This window comes from Lolium rigidum, chromosome 1, assembly GCF_022539505.1.
Source record: "Lolium rigidum isolate FL_2022 chromosome 1, APGP_CSIRO_Lrig_0.1, whole genome shotgun sequence".
Lineage (NCBI taxonomy): Eukaryota > Viridiplantae > Streptophyta > Magnoliopsida > Poales > Poaceae > Lolium > Lolium rigidum.
The window spans coordinates 62,190,383-62,215,678 of NC_061508.1; positions in this window are offsets into that span (position 1 = coordinate 62,190,383).

Here is a 25,296-nt window from a genome sequence, read left to right on the forward strand (position 1 = left end):
AAGTTTGACTTCAAAGTTTCCGCTGCAAATAGTTAATATGCATTTTCAATTTGAAAAATGCAAAAGTGATGATTAAAATTTAAAGGGTTGCTTAAAAGTGATTGTTGAAACAATTATGATATGCCATTTTATGACCAACGTTATTGATGGCATGATCATGTTTTGTTGTAATAACATGTGCAAAAGTGATAATCAAAGTGATTATTGTGACAATTATGGTTCTGTTATTTTTTAACCAACGTTATTAATGACATGATCATGATTTGTTGCAATAAGGTGTGCATTTATCTCTATTTTCTGCCCAACGGTGATATAGATTTAATTGCACAAATAGTTGTATGTTCTAGTTTTGACCAACGTTGAATTATTGCATGCAATTGTTGTTATGATTTCATTTCATTGTTGTTTAAAGGAGGGTACTACTTGATAAGTTGCATCAAGGATGTTCCAACCCTCAGAGATGACAACTACACTGAATGAAGAAAGAAGGTCGATTTGTGCTGAGGTGAACTGGGTTCCCACAGCTGGTCTGACCAAAAGATCCAGTCAGAAATGACAAGGATAATGATGCTGCATGACAGAATAAATGGTGGCTAAGTGCCATTTATAAAGAATAAAATTGAGATCGCTATTGTGGGCTCAATTGCAGAGTGTGCTTCCGTAGGAAAGTATCTTGAAAGAATAAAGAACCAGTCAAAGCTATGTGCGACCCAGCTGCTGTAGCAGCTGGTGACAGAAAAGTACACATGGGCAGGAAGGACATAGCAAGTGTGCCATATGGTGTAATAATGCTTATGTGGGTCTTGTCTGTGTGTAATGTGAGTGAAAAAGTGTTGTCCGCGTTGGACAAAGAACAAAAGAAAAGAAAAGAACTGATGAATCGTCGAAATATGGCATTATCGCTTAGGCCATATTTCGAGGGGGGAATAGAAAGAATTTTTAAAAATGGTATGATATTCTTCCTCCATTAGAATTCTCAGACATACAACAGCGCATCGATTAATTTGTAAAGCAAATTAAAAAGGGTGCAAATCGATACACAGCAACACTAGAAATAATTCACACCGATATATGTGGACCATTTCCGGTGAAAAGTGTGGATGCCTATGATTCGTTCATAACATTCACGGATGATTACTCCCGATATGATTATAATTATCCAATAAAAGAAAGAACAGAAGCGTTGGATAAATTCAAAATATTCAAAGCTGAAGTTGAAAATCAGCATGATAAAAGAATAAAGATAGTCAGGTCTGATCGTGGAGGGGAGTACTACGGTCGACATACTCCATATGGCCAAGTCCCTGGACCTTTTTGCAAGGTTTGTACAGGAGACTGGAATAGTCGCCCAGTACTCGATGCTGGGCGAACCTCAGCATAATGGGGTAGCTGAAAGGCGCAACCGTACCCTTATGGATATGGTGCGTAGTATGATGAGCTATTCCACCCTACCATTGGGATTGTGGATTGAGGCGTTAAAAACCTCTATTCACATTCTAAACAGAGTACCAAGAAAATCGGTGCCCAAAACGCCGTATGAGCTATGGACAGGGAGAGTGCCTTCTCTAAACCACCTGAAAGTGTGGGGGAGTCCTGCTGAGGCCAAAGTATTCAATCCAAATATCGCAAAGTTAGATACCAAAACAGTCAGCTGCCATTTTATTGGCTATCCTGAAAAGTCAAAAGGTTATCGTTTCTAAGAAATACACAAAGTTTGTGGAAACGAGACATGCTGTCTTCTTAGAAGACGAAATGATGAGCGGGAGCATGGTAGCTCCGAAAATTGATCTTGAGGAGAAGAGGGTGCATGCACCTAATCCGATGACTCAGGAGCCAATTTTTGCGCTACCATGTGCACCTGTACCGACGATCCCTGCGATTGTGGTGCAAGCGTCTGTTGTGACTCCACCCATGACAACGATGAGTGAAAGTTCGAAACCTGTACGTCAGGAGCCGAATGAACCATTTGTTGAGCATGAAAGGGAGCAACAACAGCCACCTCCTGAAAAGTACAAAGCACGAATTGTAGCAAAAGGATTTACACAAATAGAAGGGATAGATTACAATGAGACATTTTCTCCGGTCTCATGTAAGGATTCCTTCAGAATCATCATGGCACTAGTTGCACATTTTGATTTAGAGTTGCATCAAATGGATGTAAAGACGGCATTTCTAAACGGGGATTTAGAAGAAAATGTCTACATGAAACAACCTAAGGGTTTTATCATGGAAGGCAAGGAAGAAATGGGATGCCGCCTAAAGAAATCCATTTATGGATTAAAGCAAGCCTCCAGACAGTGGTATCTAAAGTTTAATGAAACAATTAAGAGATTTGGATTTAAAGAAAATATTGAGGACAATTGCGTTTATGCAAAGTTTAAAAGTGGGAAATATATTTTCCTAATCTTGTATGTGGATGATATTCGCTTGCCAGCGGTGATGTTAGTCTACCGCAAGAGACAAAGAAGTTCTTGTCCTCAAATTTTGATATGAAAGATCTTGGTGAAGCGTCATATGTTTTGGGCATAGAAATTCACCGAGATAGGAACAATGGAGTATTAGGACTATCGCAAAAGGCTTATTTAGAAAAGATTCTAAGTAAGTATAATATGCATAAGTGCAGTGTCACATCTGCCCCTATAGTCAAGGGCGACAGTTTTGGGAAACATCAAAGTCCCCAAAATCAATACAAGCTCGATCAAATGAAAGCGGTTCCATATGCTTCGGCTATTGGAAGCCTACAGTATGCACAAGTGTGCACTCGCCCTGACTTAGCATTTATCACCGGAGTACTCGGTAGATATCAAGAAAATCCAGGTTTTGAACACTGGAAAATGGTAAAGAAGGCATTGCGTTATGTGAAAGGCACAAAGAACTACATGCTAACATACAGAAGATCTGATTCTCTAAAAATAAGAGGGTATTCAGATGCAGATTTTGCGGGGGATAAAGATGATAGAAAATCCACATCTGGATATGTATTCACCCTCGCAGGGGGAGCTATTTCGTGGAGAAGCTCCAAACAGACCATAGTTGCATCATCCACGATGTATGCAGAATTTATAGCATGTTATGAAGCCACGGGCAGGCATTATGGTTAAAGAAATTTATACCCGACTTGAAAATGGTAGATTGTATTGACAAACCACTAAAGATGTACTGCGGCAATGAGCCTACAGTATATTATGCTCACAACAACAAGTCGAGTACAGCTACGAAACCGATTGAGGTTAAGTATTATGTTGTGAAACACAAGGTCCAGGATCAAACAATAAGTCTCGAGCATATAAAGACAAAAGATATGCTTGCGGATCCGCTAACGAAAGGCTTACCACCCAGCGTGTTCAAGGAGCACGTAGCCGGCATGGGTTTAAGGGAAAGTCTTACCTATCCTGGATCATAAGAGGCCCAAAAGTAAAAGAATTTGTTTCAAAATAGAGAAGTGTATTGTGGCTGTCTGATTCTATCGGCAATAGAGCTGTGACGATGAAATATTCCCTATGGACTGATCCAAAATGAAACGAATAAAGTGAAAGTATAAAGTTAAAAGAAAAGTTGAGATCAAGGGGGAGAATGTTAGGATTGATCTCTACCGCACCAGAGCCCAAAAGCTCTGGCACGGCCCCTTGACCTCGTCCGCGCCCTGATCGGGGGCGCCCAACCGTTCGTTGGTTGGTGGGCCCCTGTCGCCTGCACCATATAGAGTGGTGGGGGCCAGTGGCACTCGGTACGAGGTAGCCCTGAGCTGCCACTCGCCCCACCAGACGACCCACCGATTAGGGTTAGTGCAGTGCCGACGTGAAGCTCCGCCGCCACCCCTCTCAGCTCGACCTCATGCCGTCGCCACCATGACCACTCCTTCCGGTTCCTTCTCCCTGGTACGTCGTCTTTCCCTCTCGATCTCTCTCTCACGCAGAACTACATGGACACATTCTTTATAGATACAGTACTACCGATGTTGATCTGCTTCTAGTTAATCTCAGAGATCTATCACTATAATCTATGATTTTGTGTAATTGTCAGGTTTGAAACAACGAAGCATTGTTTCAGACAAGTATAAGCAGGTTGATGAATCATTCCTAGTACATGCTTGAAGCTTTCAAACTATGAAGCTCTGTTTCAGTACATTAGAAGCTATTTGATGAATCACAAGAAGCTGATATCATTTCGTAGTTATGTACTGTAATCTATGATTTTATTTTATTTTCATGTTTGAAACAACGAAGCATTTTTTTCAGACAAGTATAATAAGCAGATTGATGAATCATAAGAAGCTAAGATATGCGCCCTCCTTCCAGCTGTGTTATATTCAACTTTCTAAAATTCGCGGTATGGCGATTCTTCATTCTCACCGGTCAGCACCACCGGCCTAGTTCCACGAGGAAGCCTGAGGACTTTAACTACCATTTCTTTGTTGAACGCTATGCTTGTTTTGTTCCTATTATTTCTATTCACCTAGCTAGCATCAATCCTTAATATTATCCATTCGAGCAAGCTCTTTGGAGCTGAGAAAGCACAAATATCCAGAAGTACACCCCAGCATCTAGCAATAATGAGTTCTCTCCGAGGATCCTTAAGGCCAATCACTATGTCCCTCAAACGAGCCGCTGAGAGATGACTCTTCAGCATACAATCAAGTTCGACATCCTTGGTCATTTTATAGATGTTTGCTGCAAAAATCAGAAGCATATTGATGTGTGAGATTGTAGGAAACTATGAGGAAGCAAAACATTGAGAAGTTATGAAAATGTATAAGAAGTAATATGGAATGATGGAAGCCAGAAGCATCAAATTTATTTGTATGAAACATATTAAAATCTATGTAGTAGCATACATATTTTAACTTTGTAAAAAATACAATAATTGCCGTCAAATTATGTGCAAGTTGTACCCAACTAACATCGTCATCACCTGGAACTGCATTGTAAACACGAAACATGAATATAAATATGACACGTCATATACAAGCAGTCGATGGAAACACTACTAGGAAAAGGGCAATCAGTGGCGCACCACTTTTACCCATCAGTGGCGCACTAGTGGTGCGCCACTGCTATCACGCCACTGCTAACTTTTAGTAGTGGCGCACTAGTGGTGCGCCATTGCTATTTGGCTTAGCAAATGGCGCACCAGGTAGTGCGCCACTACTAGCTTCATGGTGCGCCACTCCTAAACGTCTGAGGTGCGCCACTTGGATAGAAAAAAGGTGCGCCACTACTAAAATTTGAAATTTCTAGATCTGGATCCGGATCTGGATCGGGATCTGGATCTGGCACATTTTGTTTCGAATTTTTTGGCTCGTTATTTTTCTCGTTCTTGTTGCTAGAATTATTTGTGCAATGTTCATTCTCATTTTTCTTAGCCTAGCCGCCGGTGATGATGGATGAGGGACGTAGGAGAGGTGAAGAGAGGTGAGGAGATGTAGGAGAGGATGAACAAGAGGACGAAGGCCAGAGGTAATGGAGGCTAGAGGGTCGCCGTAGGGTCGTCGGAGGTCACCATAGTGGAGGAGCTCGCCGGAGGGTCGTCGGAGGTCACCATAGTGGAGGAGTTCGCTGGAAAGTAAGGTCACCGGAGCTCGACATAGTGGAGGTGGTCGCCGGAGTGAAAGGAGGAGAGGAGAGGAGGAGGTCGCCGGAGTGAAAGGAGGAGAGGAGAGGATGAGGTCGTCGGAGTGAAAGGAGGAGAGTAGAGGAGGAGGTCACCGGAGTGAAAGGAGGAGAGGAGAGGAGGAGAGCAGGAGGAGGAGAGGAGAATGAGAGCAGCAGAATGTGTGGAGGAGGAGGGAGGAGCTAGGGAGGAGGGGGTAAGTGGCCGGCTCCTCCCATTTTGAAATTCGTGGGCGGGAAGCTTAGCAGTGGCGCACCAAGGCATGGGTGCGCCACCGCTATTTTTTTCTATTTTTTGCCCAAAATCTAAAACCTGAAAAAAGTCCTGTTTCTGTTTTGAATTTGACGAATCCATTTTTTCTCCAAACGGCCGTAGGCCGTTGAATTCAAATAGGAAATTTCGCGTAGATCGATTTTGATATAAAAAAGTTTTTCATCGGAGTCGTATGCAACCAGAAATCCCGTTTTACCGAAAGATGGTGCCATTTTGCATAATATATCAAAATTCATTTTTTTCAATTTTTACTAAACCTAGATGACATATTACATGGGCATTTCAAAGGATTTAATTTTTTGAATTTTCTATCTATTTCTTTTATTTTTTCCAAACTCGAAAAGGCGAAGTGGTGCCCAAACATGGTGCGCCACTACTAAGTGATTCCCAAACATGTCCATCCTCCCCTTTACATAGTAATGGCGCACCATTTAGAGGTGCGCCACTGCTACAAAAAATAGCTGTGGCGGACCTCTGCACGGTGCGCCATTGCTATGTATAAGGCTGGGTCAAACCCATGGTCAAACTTAGTGGTGGCGCACCGCAGGAGAGGTGCGCCACTACTACATTTTTAATAGTGGCCCACCACTTTCCGGTGCGCCACTGCTAAGTAGTAGTGGCGCACCGCCCTCCTGGTGCGCCACTAACACCCATCTTACGGCTAGGCCTTTTCCTATTAGTGAAACATGTAAAAAAATTGATTCAAAAAAAAAAGCTAGTAGAAAGATCATATTACACCATAGATATGTAGGAAATTATGTGACTCAGATATATGACAAACATGGAAAATTTGCTAGGTATATGGATCGGGACGAAACTTGGAAGCACTGAAATATAGAAACATGGATCTATTTGTAGAAAGCATGTTATAATCAACGGAGAAGCACTCAAATTTAAAATATATATTGTACAATGGTTCCCGCCGATTGTTAAAAAAATGTACAAACTTTATCTTGATCAGAGCATACTCCTGGGCACACGAAGCATGAAGTATTACTTGGAAGTTGGAAACATAAAAATTTCAATTGTTGCCCTGTAAAGATCTATAAACTAGCAGATACACTATATCACCACAGAAGGGAATCACTAACGGTACTCAACTATTCCTCTGGAAAAAAATGATTCCAAAATTCCATATGGTAGAGAACTGCAAGACCTTACTGTTCATGAGATTCAGAAATTCCATACTGCTGTATCTTTTGCCCATTACCTTTTCCCCAGGTCACTTAGCTATTGAAGGGGCAGAATCGGTGAACTTGAGAGGTGGAAGAAGCCTCCGCCGCTGAGCTTCGTCGAGATTGATCCGCCTTGAACCTGTACTTCGTTGGCCACCAGTTAATCATGCCGGCATAGCGCCATGGATGCCGCCGGCGAGAAAACAAGCCACGGCCGCCAGTGCTCGACCTGGATTAGGAAGTGCCGTCGGAGATTGGGGCGAGGGGAGGAGAGGAGGGCGACGGGACTGAGGTTCACACGGCGACTGCGACGATTTTGCTCTCCTCGATTTCAGAGGCGTTACTGGAGGCGTTACGGGAAGGTCCGGTGAGTTACTGCAGGCATTAACTGCCAGAAAAATCAGGATTTCTTTTGTTCCAAATAATGCTTCGTTAGTTTGGAAAGTTGAAGGGAAACCGTCGAATCAGAAGCTATATCAACGTTGCTGGAGAGGTCCGATCAAACCACTCCCATCGGACTCCGTAGTGTAGTGTTTACCTAATCAATCACGGCTTTGTGTCCTTCTTTGCGAGGAGGTACCGCAAAGCTTGATGATTAGTATGTATCTTTACTTTAGAGTTAATACTAGTAATGGTGCACGTGCAATGCACATGTTTAATAACATAATATTTTTTAAAAAAACTAACATAATTGAGTGAGAAATTATTGAAGACAGAACTTAATTTGTGGCATTTTTTTGAAAGCTGAGGGCAGGAGGTAAAACAACAAAAAGTTTTAGTTCCGTAGCATCCAGCGATGCATCAGCAAATCAAAGACATGGTTCTAAAGAACTATCTGATTCTACGTTGTATTCACCTGTGTGAGACTACTTGTGTGACATGCAGGCTCCAGAAATGACTCTACTGGTATACTAATTTCAACCTAATAAATTATGTGCTAACGAAGCTCATGATCATAATTCAATAGCGGCACGACATACAAAAATAGGCAGCACAATTTTTAAGAATCATCATTCATAAAACGATAATGAACCGTATAACTGAGCTCATTTTTCCATTTGGAGAAATCAGATCAAGGCAACACATAACTACATAGGTCAAGACATAACACAGCTCATTTTACCATGAAAAGAATGAAGAAACTGATGTTACAATTTTTAAGTATCTTCATTTCACTAACTACACAACCATCTTATAGAACAAAATGAACTCCTGAATAGCAATCTTTGTCTACCATATGTTAATCTGCTTTGTAATATATGTACGACTCTTTTGATTGCTAAATTCACATCACGTACAATATGAAGGTGCATTCATACAACATCAATCTGGATTATATTAAGATACTCTGGATGAAATGTCACGTTTGAGGTAAGGATGAGATTAAAAAAAACATGTAATACTGACCTTGAGGCAAGATGGACTCCAGGATAATGATATGGCATGAAAATATATTATACTATAAACCTGAAATGATTATTTGAAGTGATGTGGCCTGACCCCCTTCCACAAGCCTTTGTGTGCAGGCTAAAAATAGTTCACCACCATTACCCATTTCTGCACGGTTCTCTCTATTTTATTGAAAAAAAAATTCCAAAGCTCGGGAACTCAAAATATATGGAACCGGTCAGGTGCATCTAGAAGATACAACATGTCGTTTGGCAAAATTTGGACTCAGTGTTGCAGATATCAGAAATAATAAGCGTGAATACATTACCTAGCTAGCTATGAAGTTCAGGTCTGAGCACTACAATGGAAAGAAATAGAAGGTTACAGTGCAGCAGTCAAACTTCCTCGTACTCATCTTTACCTTGTTTCTCCAGCAGCTTGGCATCCATCCCTCTCAACACCAACCATGTCCCAGTGATCAAGAATAAACATAACTCAAGGTCCTGCATCTTCTTCGCAATTGACATCTTTCCCCGCAGCAACGCCGCCAGCCCTGCATCTGCTCTGCACCGCAGGAAAAACAGAACCAAGAATAGTATCCTCTTCATGGCCCATGGCATGCTCTCGTGTTCCGCGTTATCAAACAGCTTTGTTGGCAATTCCTTCCTATAAGCCAGTAAACAAAATAATTTGGCATGTACATACAGAAAGGTGCTCCAAGAGAAAATCAACTGAATAATTTACAGAAAGGCGGTCCATGCAGATTAAGCAGATTGTCATCTACAATTAGCATACAAAAATGGTACTTCTTACTGTTGAAATTGCGGTCCATGTAGTAATGTTTGCTGATGGTCTTGAACATTAAAAAGGACCATTTACAACTTGCTAAACCATAACAGTTTTCAAGTCATTGCAGCGCAAGATACTTTGCCCCCGTCAATATCCAAATTAAACAAATACGTAAAACCTAAGATGAAGCATTGCATGTCTGTTTCAACTTGGCAATCCTGGCTTTTCGAGCAGACTGTTCTTCTTACCGCCATCCCTCCCTTCTTCTCTCGGGCTTCCCATTAGTATCTACAACGTCTTTCTCCTCCTTGTCTCCCTACCAGTATAACACCACATGACTTTCATTCAGAATTTAACGATTTAATAGTAAACTGATTTGCTGTTAGCATATATAACCAACAAATCATCACTTATTTTAACCAACCATTTAGATCATATCTTAAGCGTCCGCACAACTTTACTGGACTTGAAGGTCAGAATCTTACTTCTGACATGGATTTGAAAGGCACGACTAACCTGACTAATTTCCCATAAGCTAAAGCAACTATAGAGTACAAACAATGGATCAAATGCTTCAGAAACAAGTTAATCGAAGCTCCAGTTCAGAAACGCGGATGTAAATTAACTCAAATAGCAGTTTAAAAATCATGTAGATTGGCCATGCATAAAGAAAACTAAGAAGTCGTTTGGTATCCATCATTTGGGCCCGGAATCCTGGAATTCATTTTGAAATTCCATAGGTGGGCTGTTTGGTTGCTACAGAATTGGACCGTTATTTCATTTGTTAAATCCAGCAAAATGATGCCATGGGTAAACACGATTCCGAGCTGAGACATGTCATTTGCGTTTCTCTATGAAAGCCATTTACAAATTCAATATTGAATTCTGCTGTCATTTGTAATTCCGGTGGCAACCAAACAAGTGTCTATTTCTGGAATTACAATGTAAATAAAAATGAATACATGTATTCATTTCAAAATTCTACAAATGAAATGAAAGCCTGGCTTCCAAACGACTTCTAACTGAAAAGGAGGATATTAATTGCAAATATTACAGCAGACACTGGAAGTCGACCTTCATGCCCCCTTGCTCCACCGTTGATGTTAGAGACCTTACCCGCTGCTCCAATAGAGAACCGGGAACCTTGTTATGAGTAATATCTTTTGAGAGAAAATTTAATCTTACAATCCCTCAGAAAATCCTTATGAACAATAACATTTTTCTTCACTTGCTCATCTCTTGCCTGTGCATATCAAGATTTCTGAAAATAGACAACTAAACAAAACAAACCAGACCTGTTTCAGCATCTCCAAAGTCATACTGTATAATCTTGTTACATGTCAAATGAGGGAAAATAGTGATTTATCATCAAAATTTCATGGGTTGACAAATTATCCTAGTGATATATGTCTCTGTTAGCAAGAACTGACCAAGAAAAGAAAAGCACATAAATTTGGTATGAAAGAACATGCACATGGTTCTTAACAGTAGATAGAATCACTACTGCCACACCCTCATCTGCTTGTTGGTTGATTCGGTAACTTTGACTTAGACATCATTCTGAGCCAATATATTAATGAAAAACAATAATACATTGGTGTAGGCTCTACTACGGTACTACCTAATATGGACTGCAACAATTGTAAATTAACTACATACCTTCCTGAAAAGATTAACTACACGATTGATTTTCTACTGTGGATAAACATTAGAGATTTGAGAAACATTACTAATGAATAATGATCCATATTTGGCGGCCCCTCGAACAAAATAAGAACTATGCATAGTTTCAGATGAAAAGGGCACTGCACAACTGTACTACAAAACCCAATAAAGTCTGATATCCCTGTGAATTAATTTCCATCAAAAATCCTGCACGAAACTCCGAGTGTTTTTTTACTAAAAACGTAATGTTGACCTAACCTCTCTCCCGTCTGACCTAACCTCTCTCCCCCGAGGCGGCGGCGCCGCCCGCCGTCCCCGGGGAGTTCCCCTCCACGCCGCCCTCCTCCTCTCCCCTACAGGCCCCCCTCCTCCGCCGCCGTCGCCGAGGACGCCGCGGGGCAAAGCCCCTGTGGTGAGGCGGCGGTGGCGGCTCGGTCCTCCGTCGGCAGAGCGCAGCGCGGCCTGCGGGAGCGTGTGGGGGCGGCGGCCTACACCCTCCTCCTCCGTCGACTGAACGCAGCGGAATGGCGGTGGCCGGCGGATCTCCGGCGGCTGGCGGCGGATGTTGGCTGCGGGGTGGTCGGATCTGGGCCCGAGGTTCGGATCGCGATCCATCGCGGCTGCGTCCCGTCAATGGCACGAGGAGACTTCGCTGGGTCTTCTTCGCGGCTTGAGGACGTCCGGGTCTTCGGCCCGGGCATGGTGGTGGTGGCTGACTTCATCCACCGAAGGCAGTCGGCCAGGCTGGCTATGTTGGATTTTTGATCCCACTTTCAGCGCCGGCAGCGAGACGGGGAGGCATAGTAGCCGGTGAAAACCGAGCCGACTCCGCTCATGGCGGGCGATGGCAGCGTCTGCGCCGTTATCTTGTTGAAGGCATCGTCAAGCAACTATCGCTAACCTACTCGTTCCGGCGGCGAGATGGAGGAGCTTGGAAGCCGGCGATGGTGTCGCCGGTGGAGGGTTGGAGTGGCCAGCCCAGGATGGTCGCCGACGTGGGGGTCCGACCTGAATAAAGGCGGCGGTCCAAGGGCCTCTCTTGCGTGAAGAGGAGGACCTACCGGAGGCCTGGACTCGTGATCTGGCCGGAGTGTTGAGTTCCGGAAGGCTCCGCCGGTGAATGTAACAGTGCTTTTGCCTGGAGTTTGTTGGATCGGAGGTATTCGGTCGTGCGCACCCATGTTTTTATTTCGAACGATTGGTTCTAGAGGGAGCGGCGCGAAGCTCTTTTTCTTTGTTGACATCAAGTGACTATGGATCCATGATGAAAGTTGGAAGAAGAGAATTTCATGAAGGCCGGAGGAGAGGACTAGCTAAGGGAGGTTCAAGTCTCTGCGTTGTTGAGAGACTTGCTTGGTGTTCCGGGCTTCACAGCAGCGGTATGAAAGTGGGGGCGACAACACAGGTGAAGTGCAGAGTCCTACCTTTCAGGGTGAAAACCCAAGGTTTGGCCTTAATTGGTTGTGCCTGGCAATGTCCTTGGTGGAGGCATTTTTTTGAGAGCGGGGACTATCTTCAGGGTGAAAACCTAAGATCTTTGATCGAGCGACGACGGTGTTTGAGCACTGTTCCCTTCTTGGAGGCGTCGTTTTTGGAGAGTCTGTAATTCAGGTGTTGTCTTGGCGGTAGATGTATTGCTGTTGTTAGGCCCGAGATACTGTAGCGGGACTTTTGTTTCTTAGTTTTCTTTTCTTGTTTTTGGCTGTGTGCATCCGTAGTGCCATTAGGGTGGTGCGTTGTTGCAGAGGCTGGGTGTAATTGGTATCTTCTTGATATTAATATATTCCCTTTATCGAACAAAAAAAATAGTATCTATTCAGACATAATTGAATAATATGTTCAGACATTCATAATCGCTTAGTGTCATCACCACACATACTGTTGGTGAGCTTGGAGGTACTAATATGTTGCAGAATATATACCAATGATCTGCACCTCTGACCGAGAGCCTAATCTCTTCCTTAAGTGGTCAATGAATTCTTGTACCTCTGACTGAGAGCCTAATCTCTTGTTCACTAATGGCAACCACATGCAAGTACAGGTGCCTCACGAATTATACCAGCATTCAGTGATTTTAGTAGAATGTCAATCCTATTAGTTAATAGTATAATGGAACCACTAGGAGCTCACCACAGCGAATTGACATTGTCAGCCGTTGGATCTCACATTCGGATGGTCCAGATCCTCTAGCGTCCTTTCACAGCATGTTAACCGGACTGCCAAACGTAATCGGGCTGCTTCTCTCGAAATCGATCTGGACGCCTTCTCGTTAACTGGGCCGAGATGTGTTGTGTCGCCTCCCGTTCACGCAGCCGTATCAGCCCACTTGAGCGGCCTGCCCAATCACCACGAGTTTACAAGATGTGCCTGGTCCGTGCGCGCAGCCGGCGGCAGCGGACGCATGGCGATGTAGCGTTTCTTTGTCCTTTCGCCTCCCTTCGCGTATAAAGTACTATAGTACTAATGGAGATGCGTTACTTCTCCTTTCATCTTCCTTCTTCTCACCCAGTGAATTTATATAAGTTTTGTGTCGGTGTTTTTGTTCGTTGTTTGCATCCCCTTCCATATATACCTCCACCTTTCCGGTGACACAGATTGGCGGCAGCGGCAGCGCAACCCCCAGCGGACTGCTCTCCTAGCGCAGAACGCATCCCCCAGGGAGATATGCAGGTATCTACTCCAAGAGCTGCCTTCGACACTTAGGTTCAGTTCGTCCCAATACACTGCTCATCTTCCCTTTTTCCCTGCGCTCACCTCAAGTAAGTATGAACTACTTTTTTGTTGCTGAGGCCCCATCTCATGATAGCGTATATTTGTCTGTTGGTTTGGTTTCAGATATTCTTTCGTGGAACCTTGTGGTTTCTCAAGCCAAGGTATGGGCCATGGCACACTCCATATAGCTGTGCTTACCTTGGTTAAGCCGTACTTGAATAAACAGTGGGAATCTCAGTTTACAATTTGAGTTATCCTACCTTCTACTGCATGTCATGTTTCCTCTGAGATCTATTTTTATGCAAAGCCAATGATTATGTTCTTAGGTAGATATTACAGAAAGCATCTTTATCAAGCATCTCCTAGAAAACAGTCTATCAAGGTATGTACTTTTTCAGATGAAAGGAGGTATGTACTTACCACATGTATTTTCTGTAGTTTGACATTTTACTTCAATAATATGATGTGCAACAGTTGATATTCTGCAGAAAGTGCAGGTATTGGACCAGAGGTGACAATTGACATGTTTATTGCTGTTATGGTATACTTTAGCATTCTTGATTCTCTTACATCTTAGCAATACTATCAAATAATTTTACATCTTGCAATACTAGGTGGATCAAGTAATTATTGCCCCACATATGAATTGTCAAGGTAGTTACTATGTCCTTTTCCTCTTGGGTTTATGGGAATCAAGGGCTATGGTTTACTAACTAATCACTTGTATTCTAAAGTGTTTGTTTCGAAGGCATCCATGGTTATGTGGTGTCTCGATAGTACATGTTTATGTTTTCCTGGTTTCTTGTGTTCTCCGTCCAGATCCGTCCTAATAGCCCTCTTTTTTTTCACTTATATGGTGCAGTTACATACTTTTTTTTCTTTTACAGTTGTTGTTTTATGCTTCTTACACGTGAAATGACAACCTATACTGTATGACTGCTTTTGGAGTGTTATCTTTTAATTTCTTGTTCAATGTGAAGATTCATTACACACATATTGTAAACGCATCTAGATTTAAAGAGCTTATTTCACTTCTAGAATGTGGATTCATTGTATCGATTACCATCTTCTTTTCAGATATCTATGATGCCATTCAATCTCTTTGATGGCCAAAATTTGAAAGCATATGCCCTGGAGTTACATGACTGTAAATGTTCAGATTTACTTAGACTGGACCATGTAATTTTTTTTAATGTTTTTTACAACCGGGCTCCATTGCATTAACGGAAATAACCAGTTCATTACAACAAAAGTAAATTTTCTTGACATTTCTATTGTTTTATTTAACTATGGATGGGTGTGGCAAAGCACGCTTTCAGGATGCATTGGATGAATGCTAAATTTGCTACTTAGATTGATAAGGAAAATATACATGAGCTGATATGTACAGTTTCATGTCATACCGTATGAAAAAATATGCCTTCGTTCATATGGCCTTTACATATTGCTTCCCTGTCGTCTAGCTTAACTCAGATTGAAGGTGGACATGGCCAGATGTACATGGTATTGATTAGCAAAAAATAGTTGGCATATGCTCTATAGGCGTGATTTTTTGGTGATTCTTTCAGAACAATAGACAACTATGTACAGCTTAATATACCTTAGTTTCCTAGCCTCGTTCCATGGTAATAGCTTTGAAATATAATTTGGGTTACTCCATTTTGGTATTGTCTGTTCATGTTGCTACTCTACTATATGGCATACCCATACTAGGGTATTGCTACTTTATGTTTCTATATGCACTGTAGCACTTGGCTACTTAATGTGGCTGAAAGATATAAATTCTGTTGGTTCCAAGTATACCAAAATTTCTCAAGTATTACGGTTTTATAGCACGTGGCAAGGGATTTCATCTGTTGGCCCGTAAAGCAACGAAATCCTGCAACCTCCAGTGCTGAAGCAGAACCATTCTTTCAATCCCTTTATTCCGTTATTCTTTGATTAGTTCATGTGTTTTTCATTTGTTCTGCTTGCTATGCATGGATCTAGAAGTACTGCAATTGGAGCCACAAAATCCATAGACCTCGAAGTGATGTGAATCACTCTGCCTGGAGTACATCCATTATTAGTTAGTTGTCCCATATAAGTTGAACCATTTTTTAAGAATTTATTAAAAAAATGTTGGATGAATAAATAGAGCTGCATCAATTAATCTGGGTTCAAAGGATTAATAATTTTATTATTTTGGCATGTTACATTTTTGGTCAGTGGACCACTGATTTGACGTTTTGTGATGATACTCAAAATTTATAAGCAAATATGCATGGCTTGGTGTCTATATTATATAATTATACATGCTAAATTAATTGAACCATGCTAATTTCATCACATGTCATGATAATATAAACATCTTAAATATCTCAATCTTCCTTCTTTTAATATGGGCGGGCGCGGCAACGCGCGCTTTTATGATCTAGTATGATAGTATGATCAAAAGAGATTCTCCTCACCATGGGGATCTGATGTGCCGTGGGGAGTGGGGACAGCAACGTCGTCTCCCCGTGGAGCGATAATGGGCGGTGGCTTTGTCCTGGCACGGGGAGCGGGGCAGCAGAACATGGGGCGGCCGCGTCGTGGACCACCGGAGTAGGCTTCGCCTAGGAGGATACTTCGCAGGGGAGGCCGCCATCAGGTTGTCGGTCGGGAGGCCGTTGGCGGCTCGACGGCAGAGAGGTTCCGTGCTCTGGGAAGTTTAGGTCGGAGGTTCACGGCGGAGGTCGTGAAGGTACTGCGACTCATGCCGGCGGAGAGGGGATTCGTGGAGGCGTGGGGCAGAAGGTGCGAAGGCGCGTTCCGCCGGTAAGAACTGCGACTCACGCCGCTGGAGAGGCTGGGTAGGGGCGACGCCGGCGGAGAGGGTCCTGGGTTGTGTGCACGGCGGCGAGGGGATGATCTGTTTCTATGAGGCGGCGGTTTTCTTTTTGCAAAGATGTGGTCAGCGAAGAGAGGATTGGTGGAGACAGGGCGCTCAACGCGTTGAGCTACTCAACATTGGGTGATTTTGGGACGTTAGATATCGTGAGTGTAGGGCTCAGATTAGTTGGATCTGCCCCTCTCTCCCTTTTTATATTAGTGGAGAATATAAGATCTGAATGTATTAGGACGTCGCCTAGAGGGGGGGTGAATAGGCGGTGTATAAAAACTTCTACTTGAGAGCTAAACTAGGCGGAATAAAACTACACATGTGTTTACTAGTTTAGCTCAAAGCCTATCAACTAGAGGTTTGCCTAAGAGCACCAACAACCTATGCTAGCATGATGAGCAACAAGGTAAACCGCATAGGTAAAGGAGCTCGGGTTGAGAAGTAACCGGTGCACGAGGAGACGATGATGTATCCCGAAGTTCACACCCAAGGGTGCTACGTCTCCGTCTGGAGCGGTGTGGAGGCACAAGACACTCCAATGAGCCACTAGGGCCACCGTATTCTCCTCGAGCCTTTCCACCAAGGGGAAAGCCTCGATCCACTAAGAGACCCTTGAGGGTGGTCACCGAACCCGTACAAGCTTGGGCAAAACCCCAAGTATCAAGCTTGAGGCAACTCCACAACACAGAGGCTCTCAAGTACAAGGCCACAAGAGGCTACAACACGCCACACCGACAACAAAGCCACCAAGACACCAACGCGGCACAACCGGCTCCAAAACCACAAAGGCTAACACACTCCACAAAGGCAACAACGCCACAAAGGCTACAACGCCACAAAGACGACAAGGCCACAAAGGCTACAAGGCCACAAAGGCTACAAGAACACCACTAAGGTCAAACACGCCCTCTACGAGACCGAAACCCCGGAGAGAACCCAAACCGATGCACCTAATGCAATGGCTAAGAACACCACTAAGATGCCCAAGTTCTTCTCTCCCAAATTCCAACAAAGCTACAAAAGCTATTGGGGGAATAAGGGAGGAAGAACAAATATGTGGAGAAACACCAAATAACTCCAAGACCTAGATCTAGCAAGATCCCCTCACTTGGAGAGGGATTCAATTGGTGAAGCTCTAGATCTAGATCTCCTCTCTCCTTTCCCCAAAAAATATGCAAGAAATAGTAGGGGGATCAAGAGGAGGAAGACACAACTCAAGGTCAACAATGGATGAGAGAGAATGGAGGGGAAGAAGTGGTTGGATCGGAGGTGGAAGAGGGGTATAAATAGGGGGCCCAAAATATAGCTGTTGGGCTGAGAAAACGGCCAGATTCGCCCCAAAGCGGTACTACCGCTTGTTAAAGAGGTACTACCGTTTGCGCCAAAACTGTGCAGAAAACGCCCAGAAAATACCCCAAAGCGGTACTACCGCTGTGCAAAGCGGTACTACCGTTTTTCCCAAAAACCAGATCTGAAAAACGGGCCAAAACCGGTAGTACCGCTCTTGTGTTCAAAAACTGTGCAAAACTGAATCAGATCTGAGACTGAGAGAAACGCGGGGCAGCAGAGTAGCATGCATGCAGGTGTGGGGCAGGCAGTACAGCGGCAGACTCCCATCGGGAGCGCTGGACGCGCACCCGACAGAATGAAGATTCGAAGGAAAAAGGCCTTGAAGGAAGAGATAATTTTTCGACTCGAGTCCGCACCTGGTTGCGAGCACCCGTGCCCAGACTCGGGGGCTACTCCCATCGGGAGCGCTGGGCGCACACTCGATAGAACTTTTTCGCACTCAGCAGGTCAACGCGCGCGTGCATGAGCGAGCTGGGAGCGAGGCGCGGGCAGGAGCAGCACGGGGTCAGCGGCAGCGTGTGGGCCGCAGGAGCCAGGCGCGCGTGCGTGGGAAGCGAGCAAGCGGCAGCGGGCGGGAGCCGAACGCGTGGTCAACGCGGCCTCGATCTCCGCGGGATCGAGCGCCCGCAGCCACGCGCGTGCGGCTCGGTCGAGCGTGGCCTGGCCACGTGAGGTGGAGCGGGCCGGCAAGTGGGCGGCGGCCCACTGCGGGAGGTGGAGTGCGGCCTGGCTTGGCTGGCACAGTGGCGGGCCGGACTGCAGGGCGCGGCCCAAGAGGAGAAGGATAGGAAAAGAAGAAAAAGAAAAAGCAGAGTTGGGCCGACCGGTACTACCGGGCCCGGTACCGGTCCGGTACCGGCCAGGGTCCAGTGTCTCTCAGAGCCTGTTACGGTACTGGGCCGGTACTGGCCCCGGTAGTACCGCTCCACCCCTTTTCTTTTTCTTTTTCTTTTCCCGCAACACGAAAACCTCGATAACTAGAGCTAGGAAAGTCGGAATGCAGTGAAACCAATTTTGTTGGAAAGAGGATGACAAGTGCTACATCTTTACAAGGTGAAATCATGCAAAAGAGTGGATGATGATTTTCCTATGGTCATAGAGGTGTAACCTCTCAATACGGTATATGGGGAAAACCATCATCCTCGAACATGCAATATGCGATGCATCCGGAATCCGTTTACGATGAGCTAGAGCTTGTCATGAGAGTGAACACAAGCTCTAACTCATCTCATAGATAAGAACCAAGAACAACCAAGAAACACAATGCAATGCATGCAAGGTTTGAGCTTCTCTCGATGATGCGATCCACTATCCTATCGAGCACAAACCTTATACTTGCGTGTTCCTCTCGAATCGGCAAGCTCCGTCTTCACCCTCTTCATCATTGTACATGCCACCGTCTTCCTCCAACATACACGCCACCGTCTTCTTCGATCTTGTACGCACGCCACCGTCTTCATCCATCTTCTACGCCGTCTTCTCTCTTCATCTTCAACACCGTCTTTGTCTCTCTTCGACACCATCTTCATCAGTCTTCTACATCGTACTCGATCTTCTCCATCTTGCAACCTTGAGTCCAACACATGGCTATGGACTTGACCTAAGATATATTCTCAATGCAACCGTTAGTCCATAGGGATTGTCATCAATTACCAAAACCACACATGGGGTAATGGACATGTTCTTTCAAGGTCTAAATTTATGACAAGCAAAAACAATTGCAAGAAATTCTTTCTCAGTTGTGGCATAGTTCTTTTGATCATCATTAAAAAGACGACTTTCATATTGAATAACATTTAGATTCTTGCCATCGCATTGCCCCAAGACGACACCTATTTCGTAATCACTGCCATCACACATTATTTCAAATGGTTCCTTCCAATTAGGCGGATGTATAATAGGTGCAGTTATTAAGGCTGATTTTAAGTGCTCAAAAGAAGTGATGCATTAATTTTGAAAAAATATAGGGAACATCCTTTGAAGCAAATAGGTCAAAGGGGCAGCTAAGCTAGCAAAGTCTTTAATAAAACACCTATAGAACCCACATGTCCAACAAAGTTTTGTAGTCCTTTAATATCTTGTGGCCTAGGTAATTGTTTTAATGGTTCAAGTCTTGATCCATCTATCTCAACTCCTTTCTCAGAAACTTTATGGCCAAAGACCTTACATTCTCTTACCATGAAGCGGCATCATTCCCAATTAAGGACCAAATTTGCTTTCCTACATTCCTCCAAAACTAGATCAAGATTGTAGAGGTACTTATCGAAAGTATTGTTATATACAACAAAATCATCCATAAGTACTTCCACAGTGTTTTCAACAAATTTCTCAAAGATTTTTAAAACACATTCTTCAAAAGTTGTAGCAGCATTACACAAACAAAAAGGTAGTAATCTATAAGCATAAGCACCATATGGGCAAGTAAAAGTTCTTTTCTCTTGGTCTTCATGTTGAATGGGGATTTGTGTATACCCTGAATAACCATCAAGAAAACAAAAATAAGAATTACTTGAAAGCCTTTCCAAGACTTGCTCCATTAGAGGCGGTGGTTTGTGGTTCCATTTGGTATCTTTATTCAACTTCCTAAAGTCTATGCTCATACTATACCCAGTTATAGTTCTTGTGGGGATAAGACTATTTTCATCATTACTAATGATAGTTATTGCTCCATCTTTCGGTACACAATATGCAGGACTTATCCACTTGCTGTCCGAAGTTTGGTAAATTATACCACCATCGTGTAAGTGGATGACTTATTTTCTTATAACTTCTTTCATTTTAGGGTTCATTCTCTTTTGTGTATCCACAAAAGGTTTAGCATCATCCTCCATGATTATGCTATGAGTTATTATTGAAGGATCTATACCTTTAATATTTAGAATACCCAAAAGTTTTACAATGTTAATAAGCACATCTAGTAAAGATTTAATTTCCATAGAAGAAAGTTTACTACTTCTTATCACTAGACATTTCTTTTTTTCATCAAGGAATTCATACCTTAAATCTTCGGGAAGGGTTTTAATTCGGGCGGTGGTGGTTCATCATCTCCCTTCCTTACCAATTCTTCATATTCAGAATCCCGAAGGTCTTCTGCTTCTTGCGTGTTATTCAAAATATCATCTAGTTCCTTCTTACCTTCATCATTTGGAATTGAATCATCATTCGTCAAGCTTCTTTCCAGTTCATTCCGAGGAATGCTAAAATAGATAGAGCCTATTCTTCAATAGTTTTTTCTTCCTTAAGTTCAGCCTTCTTGTCAGAAGGAATTTTTTTAGTTCTTCAAATTTGACATTCACTTCCTCTCCCGCAAGCTGCAAAGACATAATCCCCCTTTTTCTATCAATATTTAGTCTAGTTAAAACACAAAAGGGTGCTCCTAAAATAATTGGGAAAAAAGGGTCTAATGGTATGTCAATAACATGAAAATCTACAGGGGTAAACAAAGGATTCAACCGTGCAATATAAGCATTACGAAGAATTCCATGACATCTTTGATAGGTTATATCAACAGTACTAGAGCCGTATCTAAGGGTTCAAGTTCATGATCATCTAGATAATAACTACATGATACATAAGAATGGTAAGGGAGAATATTTATATTTGAGCTTAGGTCTCTTATACCTTACAAATCAGTTTCTCCCAATCTAAATTTGATACTTTTGTACCTTTCATTTTTACCTTGTGGTCCTCCTCCTATAAGTCGAGAGGTTTTACAATTGATCCTCACCTCCTCATCTTCAATACCTTCTGGTTCAAGAAGTTCCTTTACTATATCTATGTTTGTCTTGATCTCCCCTAGGTTTCTTAATTTGGTAACTTCTTAGGCTTCGACTAGTAGGAAAAAGCCTACCACTGGCGTGTGGATTTGGGCTACCAGTCGCGGGCCCTGGCACGCGACTGGTACCTCGCCAATGGAATCCGCTAGTAGTCGTGTGCTGCTGGGCACACGACTAGTATTCTACTTAGCTGCCGCGTGCGAAAATGGCATGCGACGCTGCCAGTTTGCTTGAATCGCTATAAATACTTCAATCTGGCCCCTATTTCGAATACACGCTCTCATTTCTCCGTATTATACATCTGTACATACACAATAGCATACTTACACAGGCAGTATGAAATACATACACACATGATAAAAAAATACATACACATGATATGATTATACCAGTTCTAAACCATTATTTGATCTCAATTAATGTCAGACCAACCGAAGATCGATCAGAAACTAGTTAATTAGTAGTCTAAAATAAAAGCAGATAGATGAGAAATACATTCACGATGATCAATATCAGGACGAAGGCGGGTTTCATCCGATTCCACCTCATCACTCTCATCTCTTCAGCTAGACAGTGCGCATATCTAGCTTCCACCTCCTCCATTGTGTTGTACCGTATGTAGATGCAGCTGCGAAAATGGTGTACATGCCTCCAACAGTCTTCCCAATTGGCATAGACTCCGGGAACCCTACCCTTGTAAACGACATACGATGGTATCTCCATGTATAAGATAAATAATATACGTCAGTAATGCAAATTCATACAAAATAAGCGATGTAATGCCACAACATTTAAAAGAAATCAAGTACCAAGAAATAAGCCTCATATAAAAGACACACGATAGAAGAGGTAAACCAATAATACCAAGTCAAATGTGCAAGCAATGTGCATGGACATATAGACAAGGTCTTATTGGCTCCCTCTTTCATTAGACGGTGCCAGCATATCATCGCAAGTGCATTTGAATATGAATACACACGGCAAGAGGTCAACCAACAAGATCAAGGCAAATATGCAAACAATGTGCAAGATCAGCTTACAAGACACGAGTTATAGATCATTCAAAATTAAACCTAAGAAAGTTCATCATACAAATTAACGAGGGAACGGGCGGAGGCCATCAAACGTCATTAAGTCCTGGTGGTCGCCATGAACATGACATATTTCTTCTATCTCGCCACTCGACTTGGTTTTAATGCGCCATAGTAGAACAACCCCTTTGAACTACAAACATCCTTCCTAATGAGTTGCCCAAGCTTATGCTGAATGCGATACATCTCGAATCTGAAATCTTCCTCGCTACAGTTCGCAAAGTCCTTGACCCATGTTATAAGACTAGATGGCTCCACAAGTAGCCGATGATCCCGTACAAACTCACGCATGTGATGGATTGCGTAAAATGCCTCCATCATGCTATCTTTTGGTTGCTTCATCCATGGAAACTCCGTTTTGTGGCTGAGTACACGCCTGCCTCTTATGACTACTTCTCTTTTCAAGCCGTTACCCTTCAAGTAATAGCGGTTGAGAGCATCATCCAGAACGTTCTTGATGTTGGTGTAGTTTTTTGGTTTTGCACTCCCCGAGTCAAAATACACGGCGTGTGAGTGTTGGATCCACAAAACAATTAGGTTGCAACATTGGTCTCTGTGCAACACAATTCAAACAGACCATTATATTCTAAACTCAAACATATTGAAAGAAATATATACGAAAGCATCTTGTGGCGCTACAAAGTGACTTACTCGGGAAAATAAGGAAGGACAAACATTTCTTTATCCTTACTCACCAAGAAGAGATTTTCGATGTAATACATCGCATTCAGTCTATTCTCGTAGTTCACCAAGTAGCTCTCATACGGGTAGTTGGGGTCCACTATCGCCAAGCTCGGGGATAACCCTTTCTCTTTTATGACCCGGTAGGCCTCAAGCAAATGTAAATAGGCGAACAAAGTTTTGGTGGAGTCTATGCATGTGAAACATGGAGAATATGTCTTGAAATCTCAGGAAAAACACGTCCACTGGCTGATCGACAAAGTCCAAGACCTTAGGAACATTGACAGTAAAAAGAGGGTATCTTGGATATTCCATCCAAATAGGACACATTTCCTCTTTCGTAATAAGCTCATGCGGACTCTTCATATCACCAGGTACCATTAGGTATTTCTCCCGTGATAACATAGGTTCACCGTCCACATGAGACTGCCGGTCTTTCCTGTAGATCTTGTCCACAACCCGGTTTGTTTGGCAACCGACATAATCCTTTTCTTAGGTCTTTTCCATCCCTTTTTTGAAAGCAAGTTCGGCAGGATCTGACGCCACATGTGATGCGGACGCGGCAGGATCTGACGCCACATGTGTTGCAGGCTCGGCAGAACCAGACTCCTCGGTGGACCCTTCGTACTTGGTATGTGGCCCTTGTCGACCTCCGGCAATCCAATCTTCGATCGACTGGATCAAGTTAGGAAGGGAAGAAAAAGCAGAGTTGGGCCGACCGGTACTACCGGGCCCGGTACCGGTCCGGTACCGGCCAGGGTCCAGTGTCTCTCAGAGCCTGTTACGGTACTGGGCCGGTACTGGCCCCGGTAGTACCGCTCCACCCCTTTTCTTTTTCTTTTTCTTTTCCCGCAACACGAAAACCTCGATAACTAGAGCTAGGAAAGTCGGAATGCAGTGAAACCAATTTTGTTGGAAAGAGGATGACAAGTGCTACATCTTTACAAGGTGAAATCATGCAAAAGAGTGGATGATGATTTTCCTATGGTCATAGAGGTGTAACCTCTCAATACGGTATATGGGGAAAACCATCATCCTCGAACATGCAATATGCGATGCATCCGGAATCCGTTTACGATGAGCTAGAGCTTGTCATGAGAGTGAACACAAGCTCTAACTCATCTCATAGATAAGAACCAAGAACAACCAAGAAACACAATGCAATGCATGCAAGGTTTGAGCTCTCTCTGATGATGCGATCCACTATCCTATCGAGCACAAACCTTATACTTGCGTGTTCCTCTCGAATCGGCAAGCTCCGTCTTCACCCTCTTCATCATTGTACATGCCACCGTCTTCCTCCAACATACACGCCACCGTCTTCTTCGATCTTGTACGCACGCCACCGTCTTCATCCATCTTCTACGCCGTCTTCTCTCTTCATCTTCAACACCGTCTTTGTCTCTCTTCGACACCATCTTCATCAGTCTTCTACATCGTACTCGATCTTCTCCATCTTGCAACCTTGAGTCCAACACATGGCTATGGACTTGACCTAAGATATATTCTCAATGCAACCGTTAGTCCATAGGGATTGTCATCAATTACCAAAACCACACATGGGGTAATGGACATGTTCTTTCAAGGTCTAAATTTATGACAAGCAAAAACAATTGCAAGAAATTCTTTCTCAGTTGTGGCATAGTTCTTTTGATCATCATTAAAAAGACGACTTTCATATTGAATAACATTTAGATTCTTGCCATCGCATTGCCCCAAGACGACACCTATTTCGTAATCACTGCCATCACACATTATTTCAAATGGTTCCTTCCAATTAGGCGGATGTATAATAGGTGCAGTTATTAAGGCTGATTTTAAGTGCTCAAAAGAAGTGATGCATTAATTTTGAAAAAATATAGGGAACATCCTTTGAAGCAAATAGGTCAAAGGGGCGGCTAAGCTAGCAAAGTCTTTAATAA